The 27,252-nt window shown below is 41.2% G+C and overlaps 1 protein-coding gene and 1 non-coding gene across 2 annotated transcripts in view; one reads left to right on the forward strand and one right to left on the reverse strand.

The window, feature by feature from the left end:
* The window catches only part of DLG1 (discs large MAGUK scaffold protein 1), a 653,463-nt gene that overhangs the window by 306,101 nt on the left and 320,110 nt on the right, over positions 1-27,252 (reverse strand). The window lies entirely within an intron of this gene.
* LOC126012556 (small nucleolar RNA SNORA51) lies at positions 17,812-17,944 on the forward strand. The gene has a single exon (XR_007497012.1). It is a non-coding gene; the product is annotated as a small nucleolar RNA SNORA51 (small nucleolar RNA).

The following is a 27,252-nucleotide window of genomic DNA, read 5'->3' on the forward strand; positions in this document are numbered from 1 at the left end:
AGTATATATATACATATATATGGTTTACATATACATATATATGTATGTATATGGCACTCCATCACCAGAAAACTAATACACATTTTTCTTCAATGCACATGGGTCATTCTCCAGGTTAGATTACACGCTGGCCATAAAACATACCTCCATAAAGTTAAGAGGATAGAAATTGTACAGACTACATTCTCAGATCACAAGGCACCGAAATTGGAAGTGAACTACAAAGGAACTCAGAAGAAAAATTTTAACACCTGAAAATTAAGCAACTAACTGCTGAATAACCAGTGAGTCAGAGATGGAATTAAAGAGGAAATCAAAAGATTCCTGAAAACGAATGCAAATTAAGGCACAAATAATCAGAATGTGTGGGACACAGCAAAAGCAGTACTGAGGGAAAAATTTATAGTTTTGCAAGTACATGTCAAGAAGGAAGAAGGGGCCTACATAAATAATTTAATGACACAGATTATAAAATTAGAGAATGATCAACAAAATGAACCAAAAATAGGAAGGCAGAGGAAATAACAAAGCTAAGAGCAGAAACCAATGAAGTGAAAATTCAAAAACAATCCAAAAGATCAATAAAAGCAAACATTGGTTCTTTAAAAATAGAAAACAACATTGATAAACCACTAGCAAAACTCACAAGGAGAGAGAGAGAAACTTAATAAACTGCCTAGAAATGTAAAAGGAGAGATCACTACAGATAATACAGAGATTTAAGAGGTAATCAGAGACTACTTTGAGAAATTATATGCCATAAAACATGAGAACCTGGAAGAAATGGATAAATTCTTGGACTCTTATAATCTTCTATAGTTGAATCAGGATGATCTAGCATATTTAAACAGACCCATCACTATTGAGGAAATTAAATTGGTAATCAAAAGCCTTCCCAAAAATGAAAGCCCAAGCCCAGATAGATTCACTAATGAATTCTTTCAAACCTTTCAAGAGGCACTACTATCAATCCTTTTTGGGCTCTTTCATAAAATTGAAGAAACAGAAACACTTCAAATAGTTTTAATGAGGCTAATATCACCCTGATACCAAAAACAGACAGAGATGCTGCCAAAATAGAAAACTAAAGACCAATATCCCTAATGAACACATATGCAAAGATTCTCAACAAAATCCTGGCAAATAGAATCCAATGCCTCATCAAGATGATCATACACCATGACCAAGTAGGTTTAATTTCAGGAATTCAAGGATGGTTTAATATACATAAAACAATCAATATAATACAACATATCAACTACTGGAAAAATAAAAACCATAAGATCATATCAATAAATGTGGAGAAAGCATTTGACAAGATCCAAGACTCATTCATGATGAAAAATTTTGGTAAGATGAAAATGGAAGGAACTTTTCTCAATATAGTCAGGGCCATCTACCAAAAGCCAATTGCAAATACTATTCTTAATGGAATGATAGAATAAACTAACAGCCTTTCCTCTAAAATCTGGTACAAGACAAAGCTGCCCCTTTTCATTACTCCTATTTAACATAGTACTGGAAGTCCTTGCCATAGCAATTAGCCAAGAAAAAGATATCAAGGGCATCCAGATAGGAAAGGAAGAAGTCAAGCTCTCATTGTTTGCAGATTACATGATACTATATTTAGAAAAACCCAATGACTCTACCAAAAAGCTTCTAGAAACAATAGATTTATGTAGCAAAGTGGCAGGCCACAAAATTAGCACACAAAAATCAATGGCCTTCTTATACACTACTAATGATAGAAAAGAAATAAACATTAAAAAAATCTCCATTCACATTAGTGCCACACAAACTCAAATATCTTGCAGTCAACTTAATCAAAGAGTTGAAGGACCTCTATAAAGAAAACTACAAAACACTACTTCAAGAAATAAAAGAGGACACAAGGAAATGGAGACACATACTCTTGTTCATGGATTGGGAGGATTAATATCATTAAAATGGCAAAGCATTGTACAGATTTAATGCAATTCTTCTAAGGATACCCATGATATTCTTTAAAGAAGTGGATCAAACACTCCTGAAATTCACTTAGAACAATAAATGCCCACAAATAGCTAAAGCAATCCTAAAGAAAAAGAAGACTGGAGGCATCACCTTCCCCAACTATAAATTGTACTGCTAAGCAATTAAAACAGCATAGTATTGGAATAAAGACAGACCCTTAGATTAGTGAAATACTTGAGTATTCAGAAAATGTTACCCAGACATACAATCAATTAATCTTTGATAAAGGGGCAAGAAATGCAAAATGTAGCAAGTCTCTTCAATAAGTGGTGTTGGGACAATGGTCAGCCACATGCAAAAAAGCAAACTCGGACCTCCATCTAACACCATGCACAAGGGTCAAATTCAAATGAATTAAAGATCTGGAAATCAAAACCATAAGATATATAGAAGAGCATGTAGGTTAAACACACCGTGGCATTGAGACTAAAGGCATCTTCAAGGAGGAAACATCACTGTCCAAAAAAGTGGAAGCAGAGATAAACAAATGGGATTTCAGTTAAACTGAGAAGCTTCTGCACTTCAAAGGAAATAGTGACTAGAATACAAAGGTCACCCACAGTTTGGGAGAAACTATTCCCCCAATACCCATCAGATAAGGGGCTAATATCTAAGATATACAAGGTATTGACAGAAGTTAACAAGAAAAAAATCATCTAACCCCATCAAAAAATGGGAGAAGAAATAAACAAATACTTCTTCAAAGAAAAAATACTAATGGCCAAAAGGCACATGAAAATATGTTCCACATCACTAATCACCAGGGAGATGCAAATCAAAACAACAATAAGGTACCATCTCATGCCATAGAGACTGGAACACATCACAAGGAATAAGAACAATCAGTGCTGGCAGAATGTGGGGACAAAGAAACTCTCATTCTCTGCTGGTGAGAATGCTGTCTATTCCAGCCTTTCTGGAAAACAATATGGAGATTCTCCAAAAAGTTAGAAATTGAGTTCCCATATGATCCAGACATACCACTACTAGAGATATACCCTAGGAAAACAAAAACACAATACAAAAATGTCTTCTGCATGCCTATATTCATTACAACACTATTTACAATAGCCAGAATCTGGAAACAACCCAGATGCCCGACAACATATGAGTGGCTAAAGAAACTGTGGTACATATACACAATGGAATACTATGTAGACTTTAGGAAAATTGAGGTCATGAAATTTTCCTATACATGGATGGATATGGAACCTATTATGCTAAGTGAAATAAGTCAGAAGGAGAGAGAAAGACACAGAATAGTCTCACTCATCTATAGGATTTAAGAAAAATAAAAGACAATATGGTAATAATACACAGAGACAATAGATATGAGGGCTGGAAGGTTCAGCCCATGGTATGAAGCTTACCACAAAGAATGGTGAGTTCAGTTAGAGAATGGTGGTGGGAATATTACATTATTGAAGAAGGGGGTGTCCTTTTTATAACTGAAACCCAACTACTAACATGTTTTTAATCATGGTTTTAAATATATTAATAAAAAAGAATGAATATACATAAATTAAGACTAGAAAGATAGTAAAGTATGTAAGGTATTTGCTTTACCCAACAGTCAATGCAGGTTTGATCTCAGGCACCATATATAATCCCCTGCACACTGTTGGGAATAAGCCCCGATCACTGCTGGGTGTGTCATATAAAAAACAAAAACAAAAACAAAAACAAAACAAATGAAAATTTGTGACTTGACTTTAAAGAAGAATGGAAACGGATTAAGTAAAGAAACGAAGAAGTACAATTAGAGAAATTTGTAGCTTTCTAAATGACTATATTAAAAAGAAAAAACGTTCTGTATGTATATATTTTTTTGTTTTTGTTTTTTGGGCCACACCTGACAGCACTAAGGGGTTACCTCTGGCTCTGCACTCAGAGCCAGATTTCTGCACTCAGAAATCGCCCCTGGTGATCACTCAGGGGACCATACAGGATGCCAGGAATCAAACTGAGGTCCGTCCAGTGTTGGCCACATGCAAGACACCTTACCACTGTGCTATCGCTCCAGCCTGGTATATGTATAAACACCAATGATTATATGTTAAATTTAACTTAAGGAGCTCAATGACCCAAATATAATAAAAATTTTGTCATATTCTATGTTAAAAAATACATATTTGGGAGACAGGGAGATAGAACAGGTGTTAAAACACTTGCAAGACATATACTTGACCCCACTTTGATCCCTGGTAATGCAGAAGCATCCCTTGAGCCTCAATGGTTATAGCTCTAGAGGTTTCTAGGTACCATATGTGGCCTCAAGTTCTCAGGCCCTTCCTTACGCATCACAGTGTAGCCAGGTTGACAAAGAGCTAATGAGTGGAAGTGCTCCCTAGATCCCCTGAGCAATCCTTGAGAGCCTCCAGAGGTAAGAGATGAGAATTCTGATTTTTTTTTTCATTCTAATAATTTGACCAGAATTGTTGGCAGAGGGGCCTGCCTGTTCGAAGAGGGCTCCAGAGATGGTCAGCACGGTGCTGCTCTCAAGGCTGCCTAATGAAATAGGCCACTTAAGAGCAAGTTGCTTCTCTCTCAATCTTTATTTCTGCTGAGAGAAGCAGCATCAATGACCCATAAAACTCGAGAGCTTTTTCCCTTCCTATTTGCTGGGATCTATTAATCTTTTTCGATAGCCAGCAGCTAGCCTCTCCGCAAGGCACCTGGTCTTGATTTAATTAATGTGCAAAGCAAAACAACATCAGGCAGGTAAAATATCCGTAATTGGCAATAGTCTCTTAAGATTTTCTTTGTGTGTTCTCCCCTCCTCCTCTTCACAGGCAGTGGGAGGGATGAGAGGAGCCAAAGGCAAACATGGTCTAATTCCATCGTAGTAATTACTCCGGAAAGTCCTCTTAAAAAAAAAATTGCTGGCTGTTTAACTCAGCAATTTGAACTTGCATTTGGGAACATCATCAAACTGTAAATGCTTTGATCTTTTTTATGCTTCTGTACATAAGGCAAAGCAAGTACACCTAATTCCTGTGCTGTCAGAAGCATTAGAAACTCTTGGCACTTGGCCCTGGGCAGGAGGCTTGAGAGGAGCTGCCTTTGCAGGCAGAGGGAACAGCTGGATGCCTTGGAGAGAGCATTGGCGGAGGAGTCAAGAGGCCAGAACCCAGGTCCTTCCTCTCCTACAGCTCTTGAAACACTCAGCAGGATTTGCCCCCGTGACCTCTCATTTCTAGTCTTAAATAGAGAAGGCCACATGATTTCTAATCTTCAAAGTCCTCCCTCAGCCATTTTCTGCCATCTGGGCTCTGCTTCTTCTGTTCCTCTCACATTACAAACCAGTGATGGGACAGGGAAGGCAGGGGTGAAAATAACTAGGCCCAGAAACTTACCTATAGCCTTGATTACTCATGTGTTCATGAAAAACATGTCCAGGTGTGGATTAGGAGAGTCCTTTCAATTATGGCACACTTTGGGGTTTGTTGTTAGTTTAGTTGGTTTGAGTTTGGGGACTCAAAACCCGACGGTGCTGGGGTTGGGGGTGTTATCCTTGGGGGTGGTTCCCTGCAGTGCTCAAGAGGACATGCCTGGGATAGAACATAGACAAGCAGAGCCTGAGCTCAGCTAATTGAGTGATCTCTCTGGCTCCAAAGAACAGCAGAGTTTGGAAGAGATATAGATCCAATGTCACAGAAAAAGGAAAACATAATGAATTGGCTTTTGGGGTGTGGGGTGTGGTTGATAACCTTCGACTTCAGTATTACATTCTTGCCTCTGACATCAAGAAACTCTTGTGTGCTTTAGGAAACCAGCCAAATAAAACCAACACTATTGCTTTTCATGCCATCACATATTCTATAGGAGGAGAAACAGCAGAAGAGGACATAAAGCAGACATCTATTCAATCATTTCTTTACTCAGGCATTTTAGTCAGCAAATGTGAAGCACCTGTAATGCATGGGTCCTGAGGAGGAAGCAGGAACTGGCTGGAGCACAGTCCATAGGTTCTTTGACTTCAGTGCTCACTTTTTTTGTATTTCCAAATTAAGTGATAGCTCTGTAACAAGAGAAAAATCATTCTCAAGGAGACTTGCTTGCTGGCTTGTAATGTACCTGGTTTGTCACATTTTTTAAAATTTGGGCATATGATTTACAATAGTGTTATCATTAATTTTAATGTTTTTGGAATGCAATCTCATTGCTTTACACACCACCAAAAGGTCAGTGTCCCACCACCACTGTCTCTCCATAGGTCTCTTCTTATCCCTGGCCACAAATTCTTTTGAGGGGCTGGGAGTCACACCCAGCTGTGCTTAGGGCTTACTCCTAGATCTGAGCTAGGGATAAACTCCTAACAAGATCAACAGACCATATGGGGTTACTCAGAAATCTAAACTAGGTCAACCACATGCAAGTACCTTACCTACTGTACTATCTCTCTGTCCTCACCATTAGCATTTCAATACTGATTCCACACCCCGAGTTCCAATTAAATCTAGAATTTATGCAAACTCTTCAGACCTTTTGATATATTAGGTGCAGTCAAGCTTCCCAACTCCTGTGTTGGTATATAGTGTTGATATTATCCTTAACTCAAAGGTAATGAAAACCCAAAGAAAAGTATGAGTATGTAGTGAGACGAAGACAACTGTAAGTGAAAGTGTGTGTGTCTATGAGTCTGCTGCTGTGGGTGGGTCTATGGCATTCTTTGGCCATGTGCCCAGAGACTTTGAGTGTTTCCAAGGCTGGCAACCCTAGGGTATTGCTCATTATTATGGAATAACAGGGTAGGTTTATTTTTATAGCATGTATTTACTGCAGAACAGTCCCGCAGAACCTCCTGGGTTTTATGACTCTTCTGCTCTATTATAGATGCAGAACGATGCTGGCTTGGCTCCTCATTCGTATCCCCACAGAGATGCCAACTGGGAACTAGAGCATCAGATTAAGGTCTGATATCAAGCATCTGTGACAGAGCTCAGGAAAGCAGAAACCATGTGTCCATGGGACATTAGAGGATGGAACCACTTTACCTCAAGTAAATATGAAAGAAAGCAAATCTCTTAGTTATCTTAGAATATAGAAGAAAAGAGGACCTTTGATATATAAAACTAAGTTTTATATCGGCTGTCATCTATTTGGCATTTATAGATTCATTTTGCTCTCTGACTACAAAAATTGCTAATTAGATGTCAGACTTAAGAACTTAGATATGGGGCCAGAGAGATGGCATAGCGGTAGGGCATTTGCCTTGCATGTAGAAGGATGGCGGTTCAAATCCCAGCATCCCATATGGTCCCCCGAGCCTGTCAGGAGCGATTTCTGAGCATAGAGCCAGGAGTAACCTCTGAGCGCTGCCAGATGTGACCCAAAAACCAAAAGCCAAAAAAAAAAAAACTTAGATACTTATATAAATAATATAAAATCATTGAGGTCTAACTATTTGGGAGGAAGGACAAACTCTGGCTACAAACCCTGTAACCTGTGCCTGTCTTTTCCTTTGCCATCTTGGCACCCAAACATGGTTCCATTGACCCATGAGATGCCAGAGGAGGTATATACCCCAGTCATCCCCTGTCAAATACCTTCAGTGGCTTCTGTTTGGGACGCCATGCAGCTTCATTTTTACCATTCTCCTCACACATTGGAATGCCCAACTTTGGATTCAAATACATATATATGTATATATACATATATACACATTATATATACATATACACACAAAGACTTCTTCAGTCCTTCTCTTGAAATATATACATGTATATTTGTATATGTACATATACACACGAAGACTTCCTCAGTCCTTCTCTTGAAAATTTTCCCCTTCTTTTTCTGTCTTTTCAGTTCCCAATGGGAATCTGTTCTTCACCTTTCCCACATTTCTGGCAGGATTCACAAATGTTGTGTGTGGTATGTTTATTTGCCTTCCTGGACACTATTTTGCCTGGCTTCCCTCAAGTTTATGCTGTGTCCAACTGCTTGGTGTCCTTCAATTCTATCTGTTTTTATTTTTTCATAGTTGTGGACATTGGCAGGGATGTTATTCAAGTGATAGACCACATAAGGGGTCCTGGGTTTGAGAAGGTCAGAAATGGCTCTTGGGATGTTCCCATAGCAATAGTAGGTTAAAAAATGTTTTTTATTTGCAGAGCACAAGGTCACTCAAATAAAGACTAGCCCCTCCCACATCCTTTACAAACCATAGCCATGTAACCAAGTTCCAGCCAATAAAATGTAAGTGGAAGTAGTAAGAGCTACTTTTTCCTTTCCTTTGGAATGTGAATGTAGAGTCAATCAAATTAAACTGCGCAAATGAGAGATGGAGTGATAGGAGAAAAGTAGTCTGTGCTACCTATGACATCACCGAACAGGACCATTTTATCAGCAGTAAATTTAGTTGAGAAAAACCCTTCTCCATTGTTTAAAGCAGTAACTTATGGTCTCAAACCCAAGTAAGTAAAATGTGTCCTAACTAATATAATGTCTTGTCCCTCTAGACTTCTCCTGTTTAGGTTCTGTTTTTTATCCTCTAATTCTCACCCCATGTGTCTCATCACCCAGCTTTCCCCTCCACACCAGGCCTGCTCTGCTCTCTCAAGATAGCTTTCTTGACATTGATCTGGCAGGTAAGTCTTGGGGGAAAGGGCAGGAGTAATCAAGCTGGCATTTATAGATTCATTCATTACTAATTAGATGTCAGACTTAAGAACTTAGTGCTTCTAAACCCTTATCTTGTACTTTTTCCTTTGAGTTGAGCCTTGTTTCCTGGCAAATAGTCTGTGAACTCCTTTGGGGATTATATTGTACCTTTCTCTCCTTAAAAGATTACTCTAGGGGGCCGAAGAGATAGCACAGCGGTGTTTGCCTTGCAAGGAGCCAATCCAGAACCCAAGGTGGCTGGTTCAAATCCCGGTGTCCCATATGGTCCCCCTGCCAGGAGCTATTTCTGAGCAGATAGCCAGAAGGAACCCCTGAGCACCGCTGGGTGTGGCCCAAAAAAAAAAAAAAGATTACTCTAGGCCGGAGAAATAGCATGAAGGTAAGGTGTTTGCCTTGCATGCAGAAGGATAGTGGTTCGAATCCCAGCATCCCATATGGTCTCCTGAGCCTACCAGGAGCGATTTCTGAGCGTAGAGCCAGGTATAACCCCTGAGCACTGCCGGGTGTGACTCCCCCTTAAAAAATTACTCTAATTTGTCCAGAAATTGTCTTTTATTGATATGAGCAAATTTTCAACAAGGTATCACTACTTCACCTTTTGACTAAGATAGATATTTGCAGCACAGAATGTCCAGAGGATCACAACAAGTATTGGATGATGCAGGCCTCTGTGGGCTTGTGACTAGCTTTTCCCTCTTATTGAAGTTTTCCCAGCTGGAAAAGGCAAGTGAATCAATAAATCAATTCAGCAGATGCTTCTCTACTGGGGTTCTTCCAAGAAATTTTTTTCTCCATAAAAGCAAGAAGAGTGCTATGACATTCAGCTTTACTAGTCCCCTATCATGATAATCTCCTTGAAGTGAATGGTACTCACCCACTATTGACCTTAGCAGTCAAGCAATACACCCAGAGCAGGCTAAATCTAGCTACTGAACTGAAAGGAAAGATCTGATCTGCACAGAAATTTCTGTTTTTCCTGGAAAAGAAATTTTCCCATAAAGGCAAGTGAAGGAATACAGTACAGGGGAATACAGTAGAATCCCTTAATTAAGTAGCCAATAAGAGAACAGATAAATCCTTTGTGCCAGCCTAACCAGGACAAAGGAATGTTCAAGTATGTTTGCTAGAGGTGTTTTCCCCTACAGAATATCAGAACTGAGGAAAATGGGAATAGGTGCCTCACTTTCCTCTCTTGGAAGCCATTGGATGAAAAAGATGGAGCATTTACTCAGAAATGGAAAGATGCTGCCCCAAGAAAGCTGCACTTAAAGCTTACCAAAGCAGGTGGCCCTCAACAAGTCATTCAAGCGTTCTAAGATTCCTATACCACATTCTCTGGTGGAAAGAGTAGATAGTTACTATTAAAGTCCCCATCAACCATAGCAATCTGGAAGTGTGTTTCTTTCTCATGTCATTGCATCGAGTCTTCTGTTGGCTTTTCTTTGCCTATACCTGGCCTGGCCACTTAACTTCCACTGATGTCTTTATCACTCCTCCCCCATTGTCTGCTCCTCCACAGCTGGGCCAGAGAGTCAGGCACATGCTGGGAGTTTCCATAAACACAAATTACCATGAACTCTAATCAGAGAGGGAGTAGAGGACATGGTCAATAAATCAGTTTCCTTCCCTTACTCTCTTCCTCTTCCCTTCCTTTCTTTCTTCCTTCTCCTTTCCTTTCTTCTTCCCCTTCTTTCTCTTTTTCTTCTGTCCCTTCTTTTTTTGTTCTATTGGGTATCAAGCTCAGATCCTCATACTTGTCAGACATGCACCCTGCTATTGCTATACCACTGGCCCTCAGACTTTTTTCTTCTTTCCTTTTCTTCTTTTCCTTTCCTTTTCTTTTCACACCCAGTTGTATTTAGGCCTTACTCCTAGCTCTGTGCTCAAGGATCACTCTTGGCAGTACTCTGGGAGACTTGTGATACTGGAGATCAAACTGGGGCCAGCCACATGCAAGGCAAGTACTAGTTTAATCTCTATACTATTCTCTGTCTCCTAAACTCTCATAAATTTCTTTATTGACTATTTATGGATCTGTGCAGTGGTTTGCCAAGGGCAGAGAGGAAACAGGAAATGGGGAAATAGCATAGTTTCATTCCTACCTGTTAGTGATTTCTTTAAGGCTGAACTATTTTTATTTAATTTTACCTTTCTGGCCAGCTCTAAAGTTCTACCACATGTCTTCATCATGGTATTCACTCATTAACATGTGCCTTCTTTTATTCCCAAATGAATAGCTATAAGCTGCAATTAGCTCCCAAAGGAAAGAGTATAAAAATAGTCAATATTTGGATTCTGCTTACTACTTCAAGCACACTTCCTCAAAAACTATGAGCTGCTGCAACAGCTTGGCCTTATTTAATTAAATTCCAGTTCACCCCTATAGCAGATGGCATAAATGGCTGCAAATATTTGTTCTTTCTCATGAATAGGGGCACCTAACTCCCTTTTGGTTCTCTTTTTTTAATTATTGTTGACCTCAAAAAAAAAAAAAAAAGCAACAACTTATTCCCTGATAAAATGGGTTTATTTGGAAATAACAGTAAGATCATTTGGAAAGTACAATTTCATAGAGCAACCTAGGTACTCTTCCCTAGAACAAAAGACAATACCTTCTGTAGCTTTTAGAAGGACTGTCACTGCATTAAGAAGGACCTCCTTTTTTCCTTCCACTTGGGTGGGCAGACCAATATCATTTCCCAACATAAGATAATGTGGGTCTTGTAGTTTGCTGACTACATGTGTGGGAACCCTTCTATACACCAGACATCATTTAAATAGAAATTCTTTTTTTTTTGTTTGTTTTTTGTTTATGTTTTTGGGTCACACCCAGTGGTGCTCAGAGGTTACTCCTGGCTCTGTGCTCAGAAATTGCTCCTGGTAGGCACGGTGGACCATATGGGATGCTGGGATTTGAACAATCATCCACCCTGGATCGGCTGTGTGCAAGACAAATGCCCTACACTGTGTTATCTCTCCGGCCCCTAAATAGGGATTTTATATACTGATTTTCACAGTGGCAAGAGATTCCCTAACATAATTTTGCTAGTTTAAAAATTTGTAAGTCTGTGGCATTAAGTATTTTCACATTATTGTACAACCATCATCATCTATTTCTGCAATTTTTCATTTTTTCTTAATTAAAAATTTATATGCATTAAGCACTAACTCCATATTTTCTCCTCCTCTGGATGCTGTAAGCCATCAATTTTTTTTACAAAGTAGTTTTTTTTTAATTAAAATCTACATTGAAATATGTTATAGGAGAGAAAGAGAAGAAACATGTTCCAGACAGAATACCGGCAGTAGAAAAACAGAGACAAGCAAGAGAAATTAAGTGTTCAAGGGAAAACATATACTTGAAGAGCAAGTCGTACCATTATATTTTCTTTCTCCGTGAATTGGGCTGCTTAAGATACCTCACCTAAGTAAAAACACAAAATATTTATTCTTTTTTGATTCGGTTATTTTACTTAACATGTCTTCCAAGTTTATCCAGGTTGAAGTACGTGTCAGATTTTCTTTTTGTTGCCGTTATTGTTGTTGTTGTTTTTGAGCCACACCCTGTAATGCTCAGGGGTTACTCCTAGCTATGCACTCAGATATTGCTCCTGGCTTTGAGGACCATATGGGACACGGGGATTGAACTGCGGTCGGGCCTAGGTCAGCCTCGTGCAAGGCAAACACCCTACTGCTGGGGCCGGGCGGTGGCGCAAGAGGTAAGGTGCCTGCCTTGCCTGCGCTAGCCTTGGACGGACCACAGTTCGATCCCCCGGCGTCCCATATGGTCCCCCAAGCCAGGAGCAACTTCTGAGCACATAGCCAGGAGTAACCCCTGAGCGTCACCGGGTGTGGCCCAAAAAAAAAACAAAAAAAAAAACAAACAACAAAAAAAAAAAAACACCCTACTGCTGCACCATTGCTCCGGCCCCAGATTTTATTTCTGTTTTAAGACTGAATAATATTCTGCTATACCTACTTCTGTATTATTAATTTAAACTTAATTATATATTGGACACTTGGGTTGCTTTTACCTTTGGGCTACTTTGAATAATGCAGCTTTGAATATGTACAGATATCATTTCAAATCGTTCTATTCCTTGGGATGCATGTCCAGAACTAATTGCTGGGTTATATCATAGACTTATGCTTAATTTGGAGTGGATTTTTTCTACCATTTTTCACAGTGAATACAACCAAAGGGCAACATTTCAGCAAAACACAATTCCACTTTTTCACAGCCTCTCCAATACTTGTTATTTTGTGCTTTTTGAAAATATTTATCCTAATAAGTGGAAAGTGATAGCTCATTGTAGATTAAGTTGCACATCTCTCATGATTAAGGATATTGATTAACTTTTCATGTGCTTAGTACTCATTTTTTTTTATCTTCCTGGGTAAAATGGCTAGTCATGTTTTCTATTTATTGAATTTGCAGTTGCCATAAGAGTTTACATTTGCCACAAAGCTGTCCTGATTTCTCCAGGACTTAGCATGGTTTTGTATAGGGACACTCTGCCACCAGAACGCTCCTCTCCACATACCCCTGCCCAGGCAATTGAAACAATTGGCCTTGTAAAATAGATCAAAGGAAGGCATTCCAAATAAGAGCAAACAAATCCTAAGTCTAAACAGCAAGGGGCTTTGCAACTTCCTCTCTCTCAAAAATCTGCTGCCACATAAACAAACTCATGCCAGTCTTTGGGTTGATGAGAGGCATGTGGCCTAGCCACCTCATAATTCTTACTAACAGCTTGTTAGCTGCCAGACATGTGAGGGAGGCCATCCTTAACCACTCAACTGCTAGCTGAGTCACCAGCTGATCTCAAATGCACCAGAACCCAAGAGAACTCCTCTAACCTGGCCCACATCTAACAGAACTGCCTAACCAGCCCACAGATCTGTAATTGAAATGGATGACTATTATTTTAAGCTACCAAGTCAGGGATGATTCGGTACTCAGTGAAAATGAGTTCATACAGCTGCAGATAATATATGTTATGTTCATTGTCCCTGAGTGTAAGGTCTTTGCTAAAGAGAGAACTCTCCTGTGTGCTCATATCCCTGTGTTTAGTGAAAAGTCTTACCTATTCTTCATTGCAGTCTGGCCACTCTAGCAGCCAAGAGCATAATATCTCTCTGCCAAAATACAATAAAAATGCCCCTCCCTCCTTCCCCCCCCCCCCCCCCGTCTACCCTTTGGTCCTCCCTTTATACCTGTTTTTCACTGCACGGAGATGGGCTTTCTGCAGACCTCAGCAGCAACTTCCTTAGCTTCTATATTTCTTTTTGTTGTTATTGTTTTTGTTGTTTTGGGGTCACACCCGGCAGCACTCAGGGGTTACTCCTGGCTCTATGCTCAGAAATCACTCCTGGCAGGCTCAGGGGACCATATGTGTTGCCAGGATTCGAACCACCATCCTTCTGCATGCAAGGCAAGCGCTTTCCCTCCATGCTATCTCTCTGGCTCCACTTCTATATTTATTTTTTTTCTTTTCCTATATTTCTTTTATGTCTCTTTTTCAACATAAAAATTCTGACTTACATCAACTGCTCATTCTCCCATTGCCTGAAACCTCTATGACCTTCACTTCTACACAGCTCACTTGGTTCTCCACAAATGTCATGATAGGACCTGATTTCATATCAGAGCCTGATCTGTGAACACACTTCCAGAGAACTCAAGATTAGACAGGGCACACCTCACTCCCTCATACCCTTAGCAGTCTTCTAAAGAAGAACTGCTTGTGCTGGAAGTTTCTGGTTCCTAACCCTTTCAGACTGTTATTGTCTGATGGAAAAAGGCCCTGTCCATGCAAAACATTTTCTTTTCTTCTAATCATCTCTTGAAGAGGTAAGAGGGATTAAGTCACTTGATCATCTCTAGAGAAGGTAAGAGGGTTCCAGACCTTGAGGACTTCTTCACAACTGGCCTTGCTTTGGTGGCAGCCTGATTCTTAGACTCATAGTAATGGGAATTTCTTTCCAAGACTCTTTCTTAGGCCTGGGCCCATCAAGTTAGAACCATAGAAATGTCAGAACACCAAAAATTTCAGAAATCACCTGGTCTAAGCTGCTGTTTGAAAATTGAAATTGAGGCCCAGTCTTGGCCCAAGTTGGAAAATGACATGTCTAAGCCTATTTAGTAAGGCAGTGACAAAGCTGGGTTAGTGCCATGCCCGTGTGTCCTCTGGCACAGTGCCATCTCCACCCTCCATGGCTGCTGATGAATCCAGGAGCTTTCCAACTGGGTATTGGGTACTGGCCATGGTGGCCTTTTAAAAAAAATATGAGTAGAAGGCATGGAAGGAAGCCAAGATTGTTTTGTAGACCAAACTGTTAGGTGACAGAAGCAGTCAGGGATGAAAGACCATGCCACCAAAGTGAAAGATGTTAGAGAGACTCCTGGCTTTTTCTGTATCTGAGAACACTAACAGGACAGATAGGAAACTAAAAAAGAGAAGAATCTCAGCTGTTCACCCAGCCAGTATATGAACATCTACCAGGAGAAAAATGCCATGTCCTCCTACTCTTCTACTTTTATTTAGGAAGCTCTTTTCTTAAGAACTCACACAAGTTTCCAAGGGGAAAACTCACTGCATATTAAATGCATTCCTGTGAATTCCCTTCTGTTGCTTGTGGAGTTTCCACATTGTACAGTCAAAGTGAGGACAAGTGAACAAGCAGTGCTGGCTGGGATGTGGAGAGAAAGGAACTCTTATTCACTGCTGGTGGGAATGCCGTCTGGTCCAACCTTTGTGGAAAGCGATATGGAGATTTCTCCAAAAGCTGGAAATTGAGCTCCCATATGATCCAGTTCTACCACTCCTCGGGATATATCCTAGGAACACAATACAAAAATCCCTTTCTCACATCTATATTCATAGCAGTGTTATTTACAATAGCCAGACTCTGGAAACAGCCTAGATGCCCCTCAATAGATGAATGGTTAAAGAAACTATGATACATATACACAATGGAATATTATGCAGCCATCAGAAGAGATGAAGTCATGAAATTTTCCTATACATGGATGTATATGGACTCTATTATGCTGAGTGAAATAAGTCAGAGCGAGAGAGATAAACACATAATGATCTCATTTATTTATGGGTTTTGAGAAAAATGAAAAACATTTGTGTAATGATTCTCAGAGACAAAATAGATGAGGACTGGAGGGCCCAGCTCCCGACATGAAGCTCACCACAGGGATCGTTTAGTGCAGTCACAGAAATAATTACACTGAGAACTATCATAACAAAATCTGACTGAATGAGGGAAGTAGAAATCCTGTCTAGAGTACAGGCTGTTGTGGGGTGGGGAGGAAGGACACTTGGGATATTGGTCATGGGAATGTTGCACTGGTGAAGGATTTTATATATATGTGTGTGTGTGTGTGTGTGTGTGTGTGTGTGTGTGTGTGTGTGTGTGTGTATGTATATATATAATATCAAAAAAAGAAAAGATAAGGCCTCCCAATTCTTTTTTTAATTATCTTTATTTAAACACTGTGATTACAAATATAATTGTACTTGTATGATTACAGTCATGTAAAGAACACCCCCCTTCACCAGTGCAGGATTCCCATCACCAATTTCCCAGATCTACCTACTCCCCACCCCAGCCACACCTGTACTCAAGAAAGGCTTTCTTTTTCCCTCATTCATTCACATTGTTATGATAGTTTTCAGTGTAGTTATTTCTCTAACTGCACTTATCATTCTATGTGGTGAGCTTCATGTCATTAGCTTCACCTACATGGGAGGATGGGGGGAAGTAAGGGTTGGGACTGAGGCAGTAAAATATTAGAAATGAGCTTTGTAGGGCAGTACAAGGTCCCAATACAAGATGGATATTATGGATATATAGAATATATGCACACAATAATATCAATATGAAAAAAAAAGAGAAACAATTTCCACTGACTGTCCCAATATAAACCAATGCTAGAACAGCCTGCCCTCCTCCCAGAGTGCATTCCCATTAGTGTAGGGAGAGATAGGGGGAAAGCCTGTTGACCCCTATAGAGTCCACCTAGACCGGTGTCCAGGGAAAGACTGAAGTCCAGGGGAGAAAAACCCTATACCTGGCAAGAGCTGGTCTCCAGAATCAAGGACGAAATCGGAAGCCAGATGTCTGCCCGCCCTCCTCCCCATGCACCTCCCCCCTGGAGTACGGAGGGAGGGGGGAACCTGAGGACCACTAAGAGTCCACCTGAACCCACTTCTGGCCATCTGAGCTGGCACCCAGGGAAGGCCTGGAGTCAGGGGGAAAAGACAAGGACGGCTGGGGGCCTGCCAAGCCTCCCAGCACTCCCCAGGCTAGGGAGAAAGGTTCTGGTATGGGGCCTCCCCAAACCTCATACCTGGCAAGAGCTGGTCTCCAGAATCAAAGAGGAAACCGGAAGCCAGATGTCTGCCTGCCCTCCTCCCCATGCACCTCCCCCCTGGAGTATGGAGGGAGGGGGGACCCTGAGGACCACTAAGAGTCCACCTGAACCCACTTCTGGCCATCTGAGCTGGCACCCAGGGAAGGCCTGGAGTCAGGGGAAAAAGACAAGGACGGCTGGGGCCTGTCAAGCCTCCCAGCACTCCTCAGGCTAGGAATAAGGGTCCCAGTAAGCTCAGTTTTTCTGATCTGTTAGTTCAGTGTGAAAATTTCAGTTGACAAAACTTCTTGATGCTTAATTTTGCTCCAGTCAAGTTTATCGATGCTTTTTCTTTTTTTGAGCTCCCTGAACATTTTCCATAATTCTACTCTAAACTTCTTGAGAGGATACTTATTTGTTTCCTAATTTTTAGATTATTAGAGGAGCCATCTTGATTTCTATAAATATGGGGGTGTACTGCAAAATTACTCCATTGGCAAGGCTGTAGATTGCTTCTTAAAATGTACAGAAATGGAATTCAGGGGTTACAAGATAAGCGCAGCCGCGAAGCGAAGCGGAGCGGAGTGGCCGCGTTTCGGGTGTGGGTCCTGAAGAGGCTATAGTCCTTGGATGTAGGCAGGCTCAGCAGAGAAAAGGGAGAGAGCAAGGCCGCTGTGGTTTAAAAGTCTCTGGGTACCCAATCACGGCAGGAATTGGCCCCACTGCGTTGGGTGGGGACATCTTACCGGGATGGATCCTGAAGAGGCTCTAGTCCTTGGATGTAGGCAGGCTCAGCAGAGAAAAGCGGCCTCCCAATTCTTACCACAGACTGTGTTCTTTACATTGACTGTATAGAAAGAGGAGGTACAGTAAATGCACCCCGTATACACCTCAACACAGGCCCTTTGCCTGGTCTGTATTGTGAATTGGGGGACAAAAAAAAAGTGAGGACTCATTCTCCATGTCCTTTGGTCTCTAATATTTCATAAACAGGTTTTTTGTGTGTGTGTGTGTGTGTGTGTGTGTGTGTGTGTGTGTGTGTGTGTGTGTGTCAACAGAGACCTCATGTTTGTTCATTTTATTTTTCAAATTTATTTTGTTTTGGGGTCATATCCAGAAATGCTTCGGGCTTACTTCTGGCTCTATACTTAGGAATCACTCCTGGCAGAGCATGAGGGACCATATGGAATGTCAGGGATCAAACCTGGGTCAACTGTGTGCAAGACACGTGTCCTGCCAGCTGTATTATTGATCTGGGCCCTGGTTGTTCATTTTAATGATAATGACATGTCCATTATATAAATTCCTTCTCATATGCTCCAGGCTGAATATTTATATCATTTCTAATTTATAAGTAATAATGTATATTTTCCTTATTATAAAAGGTACCTTCATACCCAACTCAGCACTTTGGTGACATTTTTCCAAGTCAGATAGGGAAAACTGAGTAGCCAGAAGTCCAGGAAATGAATCAAGAGGAACATCAGAGAGACGATGTCAGGGTAGAGAATGCTGCAGAGCTAGGACAAATGTTTCAGATGGGACAAAAGAATGGAGCTTCACTTTTAATGGCCAATAGTCCCTTGTGGGTAGACCTGGGGTGAAAGTTCAGAGTCAGGGGAGATACCAGTTTATGTATAGTGTTGCTTGAGACCTTTTCTAGTTTTGTGTTTTTTTTTTTTCATTCAAGTTTGTCTCCTTCATGGGCAATTTACTACCTGCAAACCTTCTATTCATGTAGTCCTGAGGTCTCTCTCCTTTGCTTTCACCAGGAAACATCAAAGCCCTGAATCCTAAGTTCCTCTTCTCCCAGCTTCTCCTCACCCCATGGCTCACAAAATAAGCATAGCTAACAGATCCCAAGGAGATCCTAAAAATCCCAGAAGATTTTGCCTTGTTTGGCTTGTATTGGAGCCAGTCAAATTGGCAATAACTGAGCTCCCTAGAAGCTTCCAGGAGAAACTTCTGCCTCAGAAGCAGAAATGTTGGACCAGAGTGAGAACCCCCATATCCAGCTACTTGAGTCCTGATCCCCTCACCACAGGCAACATCTCCTAGGGTGCTGTTGTGCTTCATTTTCAGAGATCTCTTCAGGGACTGCTAGGCCACGTTTAGAGCCTACAGCCAGAAGTCTGCCAGCCACATGGCCTGCTCTGAAGCCTGCAACCTGTGAAAAGTTATTTTTAACATCTCTGGAAGATACTAAATATAGGAAATCCAGTTTGTGGGATGCAGTTTCTCTTTTTATAAGATGCATCTCTGCTGCCCAGTGTTCAGAGGAAACTGTCCTTCAGGAGCAGGGCTATGGGTCCCACCCTAATCTTTTCCTTATGGAAAGCCCAGAGTTAATGGAAGAAGTTAGCGATGGTGATCACTGAGCGACTCTTCCTTTGGGGTAGTCAATAATTTGATCCCTACCATGGACAGAGTTTTTTTGATAAGTATTTTACCTACCTATGCCCTGGATCCCAAGGCTTCTGAATGAATTCTTCCTTGAAAACATGTTGAAGAGGCAGCTTCTGTTCATTTGTTTGCTTTGGTGCCATACACAGTGGTGTATGTGAGAATTACTCCTCTTTTTGGTGGGGGTAGGGCAGAGGGGTTTGTTCTTGGTGGCACTTGAGGAGACCACACAGTGCAGGAGTTAAATCCAGTGCCTCACATACCCAAGACGAATACAATGCTGAGAACCTTAAAACAGCATGTCTTGTTTCCTTTTCTTATTGATGCCAGAAAATGAAGTTTTCTCAAGAGAAGTGACTCAGGTAGAGCATGTATATAAAGCCCTGTGTTTCATCCCTACACACACACACACACACACACACACACACACACACACACACACACACACACACGTATGCTTGCACCATTCCCAGTCTCTTTCCAATCTCCTAGTATTCCAGGCAAACTAAAAGACTGAATAAAACCCATCAAATTCCCCCAGATTGAAGTTCCCAAAAGTTTCAGTCAAGTGGTCTTTACATAAGATAAAATGGCTGATTTCTAAAGAACAGAAGCCTCCTATATAAGTCATATTTAAAGAAGACCTAAAGAAAGCAGGAAGACAATAAACAGACTTCCTGAGCTCCTGACATATATGTAGGGCAAAACAAAGACTTTAGATGTTCTTCCCTGCAAAGCTCCTGTATGAACACATTCCCTTAGTGCAGAGAGGAATAACAATAAGGTGGTTAAGATTCACCTGTCTTGTTGGAGATCAGATTAGGGTGGATACCCCTTGCGGGACACATTAGAATATAAACTTTTCTCAGAAAGAACAAAGTTTCCTCAGAAAGAACGAAGACTTTTCTCTGTTGATCCCTGGCCATAGTGTGGGATCCCACCTGAGTACAGACAAGGATGCTCACGCAGGTTGGGCTAGAAGAGTCCCAGCTATTGGTCCCACCCATGTAATCCAACTTCTACACACAGCTAAAGCAAACATGGCAGATACGCCCCAGCTTTTCACAGTCACCAGGGTAGAAAGAACAACTGTACCGATTCAGAAAAAAATGTCTATTACCATAGGCTGGAAACTTCGACCTTAAAGCTCTGAATACATAATGGGCATGTACATCAAGTAGTTGAGGATGAGAAGAGAGAGAGTAAAAGGAACACAGACACCCAGAGGTCAGAAAACCTGGGTCCATGCTAGCACGACAGCTGTTCACAGACAGAATGAATTCTCTTAGTCTTATAGCTCGTGATGAGGAGCAAACGGAAGTTGACAGCATAACTGGTGCCCTGTGGAGCCTTAGCACCATCAAAGGGCAGAGACTGCATTTGGAAAGCATTGGTCTTCTCCTTGAACTTGGATTTCAAGTTTCGGCAATGAGTCACCTCATTCCCCCCTCACCAGCTTCTCTCTTTAGCAGAAGCCCTGACTTGTCTGAACTTGTAAGCACCTCCAGAGCTGGAGCACCTTCATCTTCACACTGTAGATGACTACCCACAATCTCGTAATTATCACAGCACACACAAAAATGCCTTACAACTGAGGCTTGGGGGACAGTGGGTTTAAAGAGCTGCAGAAGTAGCATAGAAAGATGGCAAGCAGCTGACTTTGACAGAGAGGCCTTTGCAGTTCCCAGGAGCCTGGGCCAAGCAAGCAAGGCTCTGGGTAGGATTTTCTTCTTGGCAGGACTATACTGTTAATATCATTCATTACTGGCTCTGATTAGGTTCCCAGGCTCATTAGGCTCTGTGTGCCTTTGACTGTTTTCATTGGATCAGATTGGATTCCACTTTGCAGAGATTTATCACGACTTTCTACTGTCCAATGCAGGCCAGATAGCATCTTTTGGCTTGACTTCTTCCCAAACTTTCTCCACTGTGCTTGTGTGTGTACTGCTGATGACGCAAGTCTCTGTCAAGCACGCTGCCACGCCAACCCTCTGCTGTCAGCTGAGCTAGTGGCTCTGACCCAAGCAAAACCAGCATAACAAGACTATAACATTAGAACTAAACTTCCTTAGAAAAGTGTGGAGGTTTAGGACTGGAAAGACATTCAAGTCAATCACAAAAACTGAAGCTAAGCCAATTTAAAAAAAAGTATAGGGGCCGAGAGAGAGCATGGAGGTAAGGCATATACCTCGCATGCAGAAGGACAGTGGTTCTAATCCCGGCATCCCATATGGTCCCCTGAGCCTTCCAGGAGCAATTTCTGAGCATAGAACCAGGAGTAATCCTGAGTGCTGCCGGGTGTGACCAAAAACCAAAAATAAAAAAAAGTTTAAAGAGGGATCTTACCCTTTCTGATATTGGCATGTTATAAAACCATTATAATAAAAATAATAAAATACAAATAGAGGTGCTGTAGTGATAGTACAACAGGTAGGACCTCTTTGCCTTCATGTGGCTAACCTGGTTTTGATCCCCAGGATCCCATGGTTCACGGAACACCACCAGTAGTTTCTGAATGCAGAGCCAGGAGTAACCTCTGAACACTGCCAGTTAAAGCCTCCCCCCCCAAAAAAAACAAAACAAAACAAAAACACCAAAAAACCAAAAACCAAATACATCGTTAGATTAGGATAGAGAACTCTGGTAGAGGTCCACATATATGTGGGTATAAACCCACATATAGGCCCACACAGACCACTTAATACAAGATGAAGGTAGAATCAAAAACCAAAATGGGGCAATTGTGGAAAAAGGCATTTGGGAGCCTGGCTTATTCTCTGGAGGAAAAACCAAACTGGTTCCCTATTTAATACTACATACCCCAGAAGACTTTGACTCAAAGAATCAAGTGTTAAAATTATTTACAAATACTAATTCTACACTAAGAAAAAAATTTTTTGTGATTCAGGAAGGCACTTCTAACACAAAAATTTTATTTTATTTTATTTTTATTTTATTTTTATTTTTTTTGGTTTTTGGATCACACCCAGTGATGCTCAGGGGTTACTCCTGGCTATAAGTTCAGAAATCGCTCCTGGCTTGGGGGACCATATGGGATGCTGGGGAATCGAACTGCAGTCTGTGCTAGGTTAGCACATGCAAGCAGACTCCTTACTGCTTATGCCACCACTCCAGACCTAAAACAAAAATTTTAAAGGCCAAAACCATAAGGCAAAATGGTATAAACATGATTGTGTCAAAATAAAATATTCTTTTAAAAAATACTTTTCTTTTTTTCTTTTCTTTATTTTTATTATTTTTTCTTTTTACTTTTTTTATGTAAGCACCATGATTACATACATGATTGTCATTGGGTTTCAGTCATAAAAAGAACACCCCAGTTCACCAGTGCAACTGTCCTACCACCAATGCCCTCCTTCTTCCTCCTTCCACACCCCTTGCCTATATTCAAAACAGGCATTCTACTTCTCTCACTCATTCACATTATCATGATAGTATAGTCATCTCTCTAACTGAACTCACCACTCTATGTGGTGAGCTTCATGTTAAGAGCCAGTCCTTCCAGCCCTCATCTCTATTGTCTCTGGGCATTATTACAATAATGTCTTTTGTTTTTCTTAAAACCTATAGATGAGTGAAACTATTTTGTGCCTATCTCTCTCCCTCTGACTTATAAAAATGAAATATTTTAAATCAATAACTTATTCCACGGGTAAAATTAATTAATGACCAAATAGAATACAATCCCTGCAATTATTGGGTGGGACTTACTTCATGGTGCTCATGGCTTACTTCTGGCTCTGTACTCAAGGATCACTTCTGACAGGGCTCAGGGAACCATATAAGGAACCAGTCGTCATCAACTGTGAACCAGGGAAGCGTTCTATCTGTTGTATTATCTCTCTGACCACACAATACTTAAACTTTTAAATCAATGATGGGCTGCTATGAAGATTATACAGAAAGACTTGAGCATTTCTGAGTGCAATAGAAAAAATTGGGGAAGGACTATAAATGGATATTAGATAGAAGATAGATTTCCAAAAGGCTCCAACTTGGACAGATCTACAAGTGTGGAGGGATACTTTTCCTGGGAAAGATATTCCAGTGGATGTATGGATTGGACATTGCTTGGGCCATGGTACGATGAAGGAAGCAGGATGTGGTAGAAAAAGAATCTGAACTATGATGCAGTTGCTACAAAGTCTGATTTCATGTTTGCAACATGGGGTGTCTCTTCAAAGATGTCCTGAGTACAGGCAAATGAACTAGTATTGCCTCAAGTAGATCTTCCAACTTCAGGTAAGAAAGCTTTCTCTGGCTGCAGGGAGCACTAAGAAGGGTCTCACCTTGAACCTTCAGCAGGCCAGCACTCCTGACATCTGGAATAATTGCCTTGAGTGGCAATCTGAGTTATTGACATGGCAGATAAGAATAGAGACTCAAAAGAATTGGTAACATAAAAAATACAAATGGAAACTGCAGTGAGCTATCATTAGGTTAACATAATAGAGAAGGAAAGAGAATGGCAAGCACTGATGGAGATGTGGGACAAACCACTCTTATTTCTGGGGAGAAGATGGACCTCTGAAAAGTCAGCATCAGCAAACTTTCTGAACCAGCCATCCCTGCACTAAGTACATACCCCTAAGTACATACATAGTTCCATAAGATGTGCACATAAATGTCTCCTGCAGTTGTAGTAGATGGGAATTGGAGGCTACTGGAGTTTCCAGCATTGAGATTTAGACCTTTAATGACTATATACCAATGAGAATAAAGTGGTGGGGTTGAAGCCAGCTATCCAATGTAATAGAGCAATCTGCATGGTTAAAGGTGAGGAAGTGATAATAAAAAAGTAAAGAAATAACAGAACATTTAAATAAATTAAAAACTGTAGGTTTGTACCATTTGCATGAAAACAGGCAAACCCAAAGACATATATAAAACACATAGACCCATAGTCAGTGAGGGAGGGGAATAGAATTGCAGGATAGGGAGTAATCAGGACCTGATGATGCTCATATCCACAAACCCAGGAGCCAGATTCACTCAACCCCTGACTTTTAAGTCAAACTGCAATTGCCACCATTATGGGAGTCCTGGGAAGTCAAACTGAGATTTCCCATCTGATTTACCTGAGATCTCTCCTAAAAGATCACAGACTGAGTCATTGAAAAGTCATCAGCTCTGCCACACAACCCACCTTCAAAAGAGACAGCAACCTCCTCCAAGCTTCAGTATGAAGAGAAGGTTGACCTCTGGTACACGTCATGTCGCTCCCAGGATGAATGGCTGCTTGTCGGTGGGCTGCCCTTTCCTTTTCTAGCCAATCAACTTCCCACCCTGATTTCCATCCAAGTCGTCACCTTAACTGGAATGCAATAAGCTTCTTCTCTAGTGCCACCTTTGGGTCAGGTCTGGTGAATAAATAAAATGCCAGTGCATAGGTGAAGAGCTAGTACCGGGGTTAAAGGGCTTGTCTTTCATACAGCTGACCTCAATTTGGTCCCTGATCCCTCATATGATCTCAAAACATAGCCAATGGTGATCCCTGAGCACAGAGCCAGGAGTAAGCCCTGAGCACCTCCAGGTGTACCCCTCCCCCAATATAAAATAAAGTAAAATGCCAGTGCTTTAGTTGTTTCTTTGCAAATGTCAAATCTCTTCTCCTTGCACTTCTTCTCCCATGTTGGCATCTAAGGGGTCTGGCTGGATTCCAGGATATCTGACCTCTGTTCTTGGTTCAAACATTTTTTTTACAGAATATTAAGCAAAAAGTACTCCCTTCTCATTACCTTCAACTTCCTTAAGTTTGGAGCTTGCAAATTCACTCTAGGTGGAGGCCAGATTGGTTCCCTGCCTCTTTTCCTCTGACTTCAAAGGAACAAAGAATATAGAATTGCTTCTTAAATAAAAGTATCCATAAAAAGTATAAAATTAACCTTTAATGATCCAGTGAAGTCTATTGGTGTTTAAAAGATGAGGCATTAGGAAACAAGTGCAATGGAGAAACACATAAAAGAAAAACCAAACCTTCTCTACTTGCCTAGTCCTCCAAAGAAAGTCACACTTTTTATTATGTTCTAATAATTCCACCACCCATGCACAAACATTTATCTAATTTGCTTTTTTAATGTGAACTGACATTTTAATAGTGAATATAGTATTTTCTAATTTGCTATTTTATCAATTAATATGGAAAGTATCAATGTATCAATAACACAGAAATATGTGTTAGCATTATAAATTTACGTTATTCTTCATCACTGCTGACCTCATAATTTAGTGCATAGGAATTGTATTTTTTTTCTTAAGTGTTCATAAATTCTGGTGAAATTGAAGTGACAGGAATCTTGGGAGAAAGTGCCTATGTCATCCTTGGGTCCCTTAGCACCTCAACATTTCAAACTACTTTGCAAAATTAACTGTGCTGAGGGCTGGAGCAATAGCACAGCAGGTAGAGTCAATCACTGCCATGCATGTGATTGACTTAGGGTCAATCCCAGGCATCTCATATGGTCCCCAGAGCCTACCAGGAGTGATTCCTGAGTACAGAGCCAATTATTATTATTTTTTTTATCATTTTTCTTCTCTCTTTTTAAGGGAGGGAGGAAAAGAAGGAGGGTAGGAAAGAAGGAAGGAGGAAGGGAGGAAAGACAGAAGGAAAGGAGGGAGGGAAAGGAGGAAGGAAGGGAAGCAGGAAGGAAGAAAGAAAGGGAAGGAGAGAAAGGAAGGAGGAAGAAAATAAGGATGAATGGAGGAAGGAAGGAAGGAAGGAAGGAATGGAGAAAGGAGAGAAGAAATGGAGGATAGAAGGAGGGAAGAAAGGAGAGAGAGAGAAGGAAGGGAGGAGAGGACTGTTGGTAGAGGCCTTTTGCTCTGAGCCTGCAGAGCCAGTTTTAACCCTCAGCACACCAGGTCTCTCTCTCTCTCTCTCTCTCTCTCTCTCTCTCTCTCTCTCTCACACACACACACACACACACACACACACACACACACACACACACACACACGTTAACTGTACTTGGTACCCTTCCAGACAAGACAGCACTTCATCCATTCATCCACTCCTTGCAAGTCCCCCTGGAGGAGCAGATCTGACAGTGCACATGGGAAGTCTTTCTGAGAGAAGATGTGACTGAACAGAATTTTGGCAGGGAAAGAACACAAAAAAGCACCTTGGGACGTGAGAACACAGTAGTTTAGGAGGGTTGTGTGTCTGCTAAGTGGGAGGAAGAGGCAGAGATGTAGTCAGGAGCAGATCTGGAGGGGCCTGCTAGGGAATGTAGACCTAATTCTGAGGACATGAGAGAGACACTGAGTAAATTCTAAGCTCAGACATTCTTCAGGCTTCAGAAGATGACTCTTGCAGTAGTGTAGAAAATGAATATAAAGCATATGAGTGCTGTGGGAGGGATCAGATGGGAGAAGATGGGGGGCGCATATGGGGAAAGTAGGAGAGGAAAACAGACATCAATCAACAGTCTGAACAGTAGCTCCCAAGATTCAGTGTCTGGAGGGCTTCATTCAGACTTGGGTGACTGGGTAGGCAGAGATCCCATCCTCTAAGAGACAGAAGAAGGTAAGGAGCAAGGTTAGGGGTGAAGAGAATAAGTTCTTCCTGGTCATGAAGAATTGAGGGACCTTGGGGCATGCATACCAATGCACAAGGAACCTGGCCAAAACAGACTCAGGAATTCCCAGAGACAGAGACATGGGATGAAATGGAGAGTATGTGGATCCCCTGGGAAAGGGAGAGTCCATTTGAGAATCTCAGAAACTTCAATGGAGACTTTCATGGCAACTCAGGGAATTTTCAGGGTAACCTTGGAATTGTTACTCATAAAAAGCAGCCTTCTGTACAAAAGCAATATGACTAA

Source organism: Suncus etruscus, chromosome 6 (genome assembly GCF_024139225.1).
Source record: "Suncus etruscus isolate mSunEtr1 chromosome 6, mSunEtr1.pri.cur, whole genome shotgun sequence".
Classification (NCBI taxonomy): Eukaryota; Metazoa; Chordata; class Mammalia; order Eulipotyphla; family Soricidae; genus Suncus; species Suncus etruscus.